Raw genomic sequence first — 9,213 nt, forward strand, 5'->3', positions numbered from 1 at the left:
AAAAAAAATAAGAAAAAATAAAAAAAGTATTAAATAAAAAAATAAAATCCCCGTGCATCCCTGGAGGTTTCTTGAATTTGGCTGGTCTGTCAGTACTTAACGAAGTACAAATTCTATTAAATTTTGGACTCGTATATTGCCCCGTAACACCGGCTACCATACACGATCACTACTCAGTCCTATGTCAATATCATGATGCTTATCTGGAAGCCCTAAGTCTTTTTTTGTAAATCAGGAGGAACCTTGGTTCCAGTCTGCCTGTCCAATCAATATCAACCTACTTCATAAGCTGCTTCATTATATTCTTCATCTGGACAATTAGTTTACCTTTGCCAGCACCCTACATCACCAAGTTGAAGGATTACCACAGGGTGGTGGTGCCTCCGGGATACTTGCCACAATGTACCTCGATTCACAGATTGAGATAGACTACAACGAATTGTTCCTGTCCCACAGTGTATATACCTGGTGGAAATACATGGACGACGTGCTTCTGTACATGCCCCAGTCTAGCCTGACCAGCTTCATAGACTTGTTCCTTCGCCTAATTGGGTACCATGTGACATACGAGGTTAAACACATAGATCCTAACGTCACATGATTCATACTCCAACCAAAGAATCTATAGTACAAAGAAGTGCCACGCTCATACAAACGAAATACCCACTTTATTTTGCTGGTGGATTTATAATAAATCCATCCAACCTCATGCAACAATGTTCGATCGAGTCACAACTGGTATGATGTCCAGTTCAAACCTATATGTGAGTCGAGTAAAGCTAACAAAAGCCCGACTGCATTCGTATTCAATCATACATGCAACCCTCTGTATTACATTATATGCATGTTTGTACGTTTGTTAGCTGTAAAATGTTCAAGCGATCAAACAGCATTTCAGTGACGAAATCAAAATTGTGTACATTTGATAATTTTTTTAATTTAATAGTATAAAACAAAAACAAAATTACCTGTTTGATATTGTTATGAATTGTAGTGTAAAAACACATTACAAATTTATTTATATCTCAAATCTGATTTTTTCCATTCTATGAAGCTTTATTCTTAAATGTTGTCCATGCGCAATGTTTCCGAAGCAATATCGTAATCACCAATTTTAACATTTCAATCCGGTGTAAATAGCATTCATGCGCTTCCTCAAACCAGGAAGCATTATTAGTGGTTTTAGTGACTTCTATACATTTTTTCAATATAATTTTTATTACTTTTCTAATATTTTTATTTTCTTTAAAATACTTTTCAAACACTTTTATATGAATATTAAAAATATTTTTTAAAATAATCACAAAAAGTCACCAAAAATTCAAACTATTAAGAAGTAGTTCCTTTTGAGGTAAAATATATGCACAAATGTGCAATAAAAACATACATATTAATATACTGCAGACTTAATGTCCCCAATATCACATTTGTACATACATAATGGTTTTTGTAGTGCATCATTTGTTGCAATAAAAAAAATAATATATTCTATTACTCTTTACTCCTATGATATGGGCCTTTCCAGTACAAGAAGATAAAGCAACAAAGTGTATCGAAAAATTATTTGAGGGATTTCTTTACCATTCACTTCGCTACTAATCAATGTATATTAATAAAATAGACAAATAAAAACAAGAAAGGCAAAAGAAACAGGCGTATAAAAACAATTGTGGGTTGCAATGAGTTTGAACTGGACGTCATACCAGTTGTGACTCGATCGAACATTGTTCCATGAGGTTGGGTGGATTTATTATAAATCCACCAGCAAAATAAAGTGGGTATTTCGTTTGTATGAGCGTGGCACTTCTTTGTACTATAGATTCTTTGGTTTTATGATAGAGAAAATCGATAAGTGATCTCTTAAGTAGCTGGTAGCTGTTCGTGATATGATATTGTTTCAGAAAGTAGCTGCTCTTTGATAAAATAATTATACGTTTAAGTAAAACAATTGTGTACTATACATCTCAACAAAATTTTAAAAATTAAATGAAATGAACATATCTCTTTCTTTTATTCGATCTACAAAAAAAACTGTTGGACATACAGTCACTGAATAGAACTGTACTTTGTTTCTATAGTTTTGCCACAATAACAAAATGCATTGATCACGTAGATTCAATTACAGAAGGAAGTCACTGATCGCAATAGGCAGACGGGCGTCATGTCTCGTATGCGTTGCTGTTGTTGCCTGTTCCTGAAATTTGCTTATTGTGTAAAGAGCATACGAGCATATTGAGGCGAATAATGCCTTTTAGAGTTTAGTATAATTTTGAACATTGAAGTGACGGGTTGTGTTTGAATGAATAATAAATACATATTAATAAATATATATATATATATATAAATTGTCGGTGTTTTCTTTTACATAAATATAAAATAATTCTAACAAAAACTAAATAACGTACAATATACATATATATAATAAATTCAGAAAGAGAACTATTTGTTTGGGGCTCTATATTATCTATCGGAATTTTTTCCGTTGCTCTATTTTGTACTATTATACGAATACTAATGATGATTGGTGGAGATAATATAATATTTGAGATTATGTCACCTGCGACAAAAAAATATTTATGACAGACAATCCGTTTTATTTGGTGAAATTGTTATATTCTCATTATTATCCACTGCTTTAAATGATATTATGCTAAAACTAATTGCAATATTGATACCTGAACTATCTACTTTTACTGTAAAATACGCATTGCAGACGTAAAATGTCTCGTTTGTGGAGTCAGTCTTATTATAACAGCAAAAACTATTCTCTCTGAGCAATCGTACACCCTAACGAGGGCAACTTGCGAAGGACTGAAGTAAATCCTAAGGTTAAATAATTTCACTACAACACCTAATTTTACTACTTACCGCACGATTTATAATTTTAGCTGCCAGAAGTCATATGTATATATAGGGTTGGCTTGATGGTAGTGAGGAAGCAAAAAATAGAACTTCTAAATTGTAAATGTATGAACCGCTTTCAGTCGTTGAAACATGCAAATGTACATACTGTATGTATACTTACCCTGCGGAGAGGGGTACAGAATTCTCCCGCGGTTAGGATGGCCTGTCGTAAGAGGTGACTAATATCCCCCAGTGCCAGTCTTGCATTTATGTAAGAGATGCAAATGGTAGTGAGTTGTGGGCGGCAACTTGCGACATCTGACCAGAGATGATGCTATCTGGTACTTCGGGGGTCAGTGGCCCGCAGCTTCGGCTGTACTGACCATTGGTGTTGGCTTCGAAGTGGCTGTTTGGTTGATACCCAAATTTACGCGGGAAGAATGATTTGATATTGCTTTGTCATTCGTTCGCCGTGGTGTGCGTTTCAAACTGGGTGCTGCAGCCCAAATTGTAGCAGAGGTATTTGGTAGGCCTCTCATCTTACCAAGGTGGAAGTTATGACTTACATGAATTTCTTCATTGGTACCGGCGGAATAAGCAGAACTATTTCAATGGGGCGTTGATTGACGCTTAAATTAATACGTTGTGTTTTTGAACACCGTAATATTAAGTCCTCGCGGCGTAGAATGTTACGTAAAATAACAAAAGGATATCATACTGTATGTATACTGTGTGTACATTACAGTCTGAATATATGATATTCCTCTGATATTGCTCTAATTTTATTTGAAAATAAAATTTTGGAACTAATCTAAGTGGTTGATAAAGGAGATTATTATAGAAATATTTATGTTTAAGATGTCCTTCAGACTTATTAGTTCGTAGACTTCTATATAGTCTAAAATTACAATCTTGTCAGGTCTGTATATACTTGCAAAGGAGGTGTTGAGTTTTTTTTTTTGTACTCCTCTTCTTCTTCCTTGCAGCTGATGCATTTCTGATTGAAACAATATATCGAACGTATAAAGAATACATATATAGCGTATAAAATATATAAGTAGTATATTGTTTTTCTTTAATTTTTTCTAGACGTACATTTATTTTAAAATTCACTTTTATTACACGTTCCGATTATCAAAACTTGAAATAAAATAGCACTTTATTTTGTCATTCTTGGGCGGTTGGTAATCCCGGTAATTTACTATTTGGCACTATTCACTTCAACGAATTTTCAAGCGGACTCTGGTACCGCTCAGCCAAAATCGTTGTCGTTGTGGGTGTAGAGTTTGACGTTAATTTTTTCGCTGAAGTTTGCGTTTTAAAAAATAATTTCATTTCAAAATTGAAAGAATTTTGTTGGATTTTAATTTTGTAAAGAAACTTCGCCCAGAGAAGTAACAAAAAATATTTCTCTTTAATAATTTTAAAGAGATGAAGCTCAAGTTTTGACATACCCACCTCCCTACCCAATTACTGAGACTACAAACATTGTTACTTGTTTTTAATAATAATTTCCACAGATTGAAGCTAAGAAAACACCGTCTGTTTTTGATTTTGAAATATATAATAATTACTTTGGTTGTTTGGTAAAACTATATTCTTATAGAAAAAAATCAAATAGAATTATTATTGGTAACAAAAAAGAAACCATCTACCATTGATGAAAATATCATCAATAAATATTTAGTATTGGTAATGCAAAAAAAAAAGATTTAAATCATATATACTTGCGGCGTAAAATATTTTTTTTTGATTATTCCTTTTTATTATTTTTACAAAAAAGTAAAAATAATCATTTTTCATCTCTCAGATAAATATACTTAATAATTTCTATTTTTGCCTCATTAATAATTTCATAATACCTCAAAGACACGATTTCATTAAATAAGTTGAATTTGCTAGAACTCATTTATAAATAATTTCACAAAACTATATTTAAATGTATGTAAAGAATGTAATAAAAAAAAAGATTTATTGAAACAATATGAATATCTTAAAACATCTTAAGACATATAATCTTAATTTTAATAAATTTGTAAATTATTGTAATAATTATTTGAATGAAAAAAGTTATGTTAAATATTTCACAAAAATTTTATAAAAATGTAATGTTTCGAAAAAAAGTATTGAAAAATGTATTAGAAAAATGTGCAAAAAATACCCTTAAAAAAATATTAAAAAAAAAATCTTTTAAAAAAATACAAAAAAAAAAATATTAAAAAAAAAATCTTTTAAAAAAATACAAAAAAAAAATATTAAAAAAAAAATCTTTTAAAAAAATATAAAAAAATATTTAAAAAAGAATCTTTTTAAAAAAATATAAAAATAACACATTTTAAAAAAATATAAAAAAAATTTTTTTGAAAAATTTCACAAAATAAAAAACAGACGATCAAATTATGAAATTAAAAACCAAATATCACAGAAAAAAGAGAAAAACATATTAGAAAGGAAAAATTTAAAAAAAACCTCAAAACAAAATTAAATTAAAAAAATAAATTGAAATATGTGTAAATATTTGATAAGAATGCTGAGGACTGGAGATGGAATGACCTCATGTATATACTATGTACATATTGATATGTACTCAATGGAACAGTACTGAGATTATCACTGCTTTTGAAAAGAATTCAAACTGAATGAAATATCAACTTAAGGATGTGACTTAAAGATGCGACTTAAAGATAGAAAAAGTGTGATAAGTGGAGATGTTTTCCGATACTGCAGATGTACATATAATAACTGAATTGCCATTGAAGATAGTATTTGGGCCGTAGAAAATATGTGTAATATTTACATACATACTTGGAACGATTGCTGTTTTCATATTAAAAATTAAAATCCTGGTTTCTTCCCATCAAATAAACACATCAACGATTTGGGTCCACATCAAAAATTTAAGTCCTGTTATGTTGGCAATAAATAAATTCATCAACGATTGGGATTGATATGTTAAAGATGAAAGCTAAGAAAATATCTTCTGCACTTTTCAATTGCAATTAAGCATCACTTAATATAAATATATGATCGGAATATGATCGGAATGATTACTGATTACTGACTACTGACTACTGATTACTCAATTCGTAACTTGAATCTTTTAATGTTGACAGCGAGAAAGAGTTCAAATAATTTCTTTGCCTTTTTTAAAATATATTATCTGAACTTTGATGAGAATTAATCAGCAGCAGATTCTGAATGAGGAAGTAGCATAATGCAGAATGCAGAATCCAGAATGATAGCAAAGCAAGTCACAACCTTTTGTCGCTGTTTGAATCGAATCGAGAGCAGATGATGAACCGAATTCGTTCATATATGAAGGAGCAATCATCGATGGAAGGATCGGCCAGATAAGCAGCTAAACCGAGTTATTAAATATATTTTGTATTTTGTATTAGAAATTAAAACTTTTATTTTTAATTTTACTTAATTCTATATTAGATTGTTCAAAGCAAAATCCTGAAGTAGTTTTTTATTACTGTATATTGTAAATGACACCTGCCCTTGTATAAAGTAAATATTGCATGTGATGCAAAGGATCATTAAATAAATAAATGAGTGTTTGAGTATGGATTATGTATATCGCACACAGGGTTGCCAACTTAGGGATTTTCCCCCCAAATTTAGGGGGGAAAATTTGTTTTGGGGGTATTTTTGGGGGCACCAAATGTTTAGGGGTTTTTTTAGGGGGTTTAAAAATATTGTAATTTTTTCAATTCAAAAAACTATGTTAGTAATAACACACATTAAATATTTTTTATTATATATAAATAAGGTATATATAAACGCCGATAGTGTGTAAATACAGTACGAAAACAAAAAGAACAAGCTGCATGGCAACACTAATTGCCAGCGAGCAATGTTTTTTTTGGAATTTTTTTGATAGCCGGGATCGTTCATTTTTAAAGTGATTTTAGTAAAATTTAAAACCATGTCGAAAGCAATTAGTAAAAAATATTACCAAAAATATACCAAAGCGTGGGAATCAGATGTATTATTGAAAGGTTGATAATAAATTTTTATTTTAATTTCCGATATCTTAAACTATAGAAAACTATATAGGTACAAAAATATTGTTTACTACCATAGCACAAAAACATCTATAGAATATGATATTTGGGTCGTAATAATACTAGAGCGTTTCAAATTTTTTATTTTACTACACATATTCTCTAATGAAATATAATTTACAGAATGGATTTCACCAGATATAACGAACAATAGTATGGCAATATGTAAATATTGTCGAATAAATCTAAAAGCGCACAGAAAAGATTTAGTTGCTCATGCTAGTACAGAAAAACATAACAAATCTGTTGAGGCACATAAAAGCGCAAAGTCATGTTATAGTCTTCCAACTCTATTTAAAACAATAGATTCAGAAACAATCAAAATTGCAGAATTAAAAATAACGGCTTTTATTGCAGAACATGCTTCTATACACACTGTTAATCATTTGACGGAAATTCTACCTAAGTTAGATAAAACATCGGAGACTTTATCTAAATTGAAACTGCACACAAAACAAAGTGTACTATGATAATAAAAAATGTGCTCAGTCCTTGTATGTTACAAGATTTAGCGCAAGAAATTGGCGATTCTGCTTACTCTATTATTATCGATGAGAGTACCGATATCTCTACTTTAAAAATTCTTTGTACAATGATACGTTTCTCCATGCCGAAAAAGAAAATAGTTACTACTTTCTATCGAATAATTAAATTAACTGAATTTGATGCTCAGAGTATATGTGATGCCATAAAAGCTCAATTACAAAGTGACAATCTAAATTTTCAAAATCTAATTGGAATAGGTGTGGATGGTGCCAATGTGATGATCGGCAAAAACAAATCTGTTGCCACTATTTTGAAAAAAGATTTGCCCGATCTTATCGTCGTTAAGTGTATATCTCACTCTTTGCACTTATGTGCAGAAAAGGCTACCGAAACGCTGCCTAGGCAATTAGAATTTTTAGTTCGTGAAGTTCACAACTGGTTTTCTTACAGTTCTAAACGCGTAGAAGAGTACAAAAAGTTATATGAAATAATCAATAATAACAGTAATCCTAAGAAAGTGGGAGCGCTAAGTGGAACTCGCTGGTTGGCTCGTTTCCAAGCTATAACTACAATATTAGACCAATGGATCGAATTAGAACTGCTCTTTTCTATTGTTAGAAAGCAAGATAAATGTTATATGGCTGATCAATTGCATGACATCATGAAAAACATACAATTCAAAATATATTTTGTTTTCTTAAAGAATGAACTAAAAACTATTACTCAGTTGAATCTACTGTTTCAAAATAATCAAGTAGAGCCAGTTAAATTATTTGAAGATTTATTTTTACTTTACAAAAATGTACTTCAAAAAATTGTAGTTCCAGCTCAATTACAAAATATAGAAGACAATGAAATTACCAACTTTGATTTTCATCCTTACTTGATGGATACTTCATCAATATATTTAGGTTATGACTTTGAATCTGCGGCCCAGAATATTAATGCAAGTGACTTAACTGAGATAAGACAGCGATGTAAAAATTTTTTAGTTGTTTTAGCTGAGCAAATTCAAAATCGATTACCGAAAAATTTATCAATTTTAAAAATGATGTCAAATCTTGACCCAAAAGTTGCAACATCTCAGGTTAAACCTGGTTTACAAGAATTTTTTAAAATTTATCGTACTGATGTGTTTGGAGTAAAGCAGGATGTCGAAAATGAATGGCATCAACTACAAAACAAAAAATGGACACATTTATCAAACACTGAAGAATTTTATGCTGAAGTCAGTGAGGATAAGGATGCAGCTGGGAATAGCAGATTTAAAAATGTAGCCAAATTCGCAACAGCATTACTTTCGTTACCTTTTTCAAATGCAAGCGTGGAGCGCGCATTTTCCATTTACTCAATAATTAAAAACAAATTGAGAAACAAATTATCACCTGAAATGTTACAGGCTTTAATGATGGTAAGATATACTCTACAGAGACAAGGTTCGTGTATAAATTTTAATCCAACACCAGCGATGCTAAACAAATTTGATTACAAAATGTACGATTTTAAAAATAATTTGGAAATTCATGATGATTGTAGTGAAATGGAGGAAATATTAGAAAGTATAAATTTAATATGATTTAATTTGTTATCAGTTGTTAAAAGAATAACTACTTAAGTAATTGCTAATTACTTACTTTATTATTAATTACTATTTAATTACTTGTTTTGAAATAATTTCGTTAACAAATGTTTTTTATCTCTTTTTTCAAATTTATTCAAATTATATTTATTTTAAATATATACAAAATATATATGCTACAGAAAACAGTTCTTACATTTTTTTCATATTTTGTACAAAATGTTAGTTTAGGGG

General features: G+C 30.2%; 1 pseudogene; it reads left to right on the forward strand.

Moving 5' to 3' along the window:
- The first annotated feature begins 6,814 nt into the window (after nucleotides 1-6,814).
- On the forward strand, nucleotides 6,815-8,976 carry LOC119666226 (annotated as a pseudogene).
- Nucleotides 8,977-9,213: the final 237 nt, after the last annotated feature.

Source organism: Teleopsis dalmanni, chromosome 1, assembly GCF_002237135.1.
Source record: "Teleopsis dalmanni isolate 2A chromosome 1, ASM223713v2, whole genome shotgun sequence".
Lineage (NCBI taxonomy): Eukaryota > Metazoa > Arthropoda > Insecta > Diptera > Diopsidae > Teleopsis > Teleopsis dalmanni.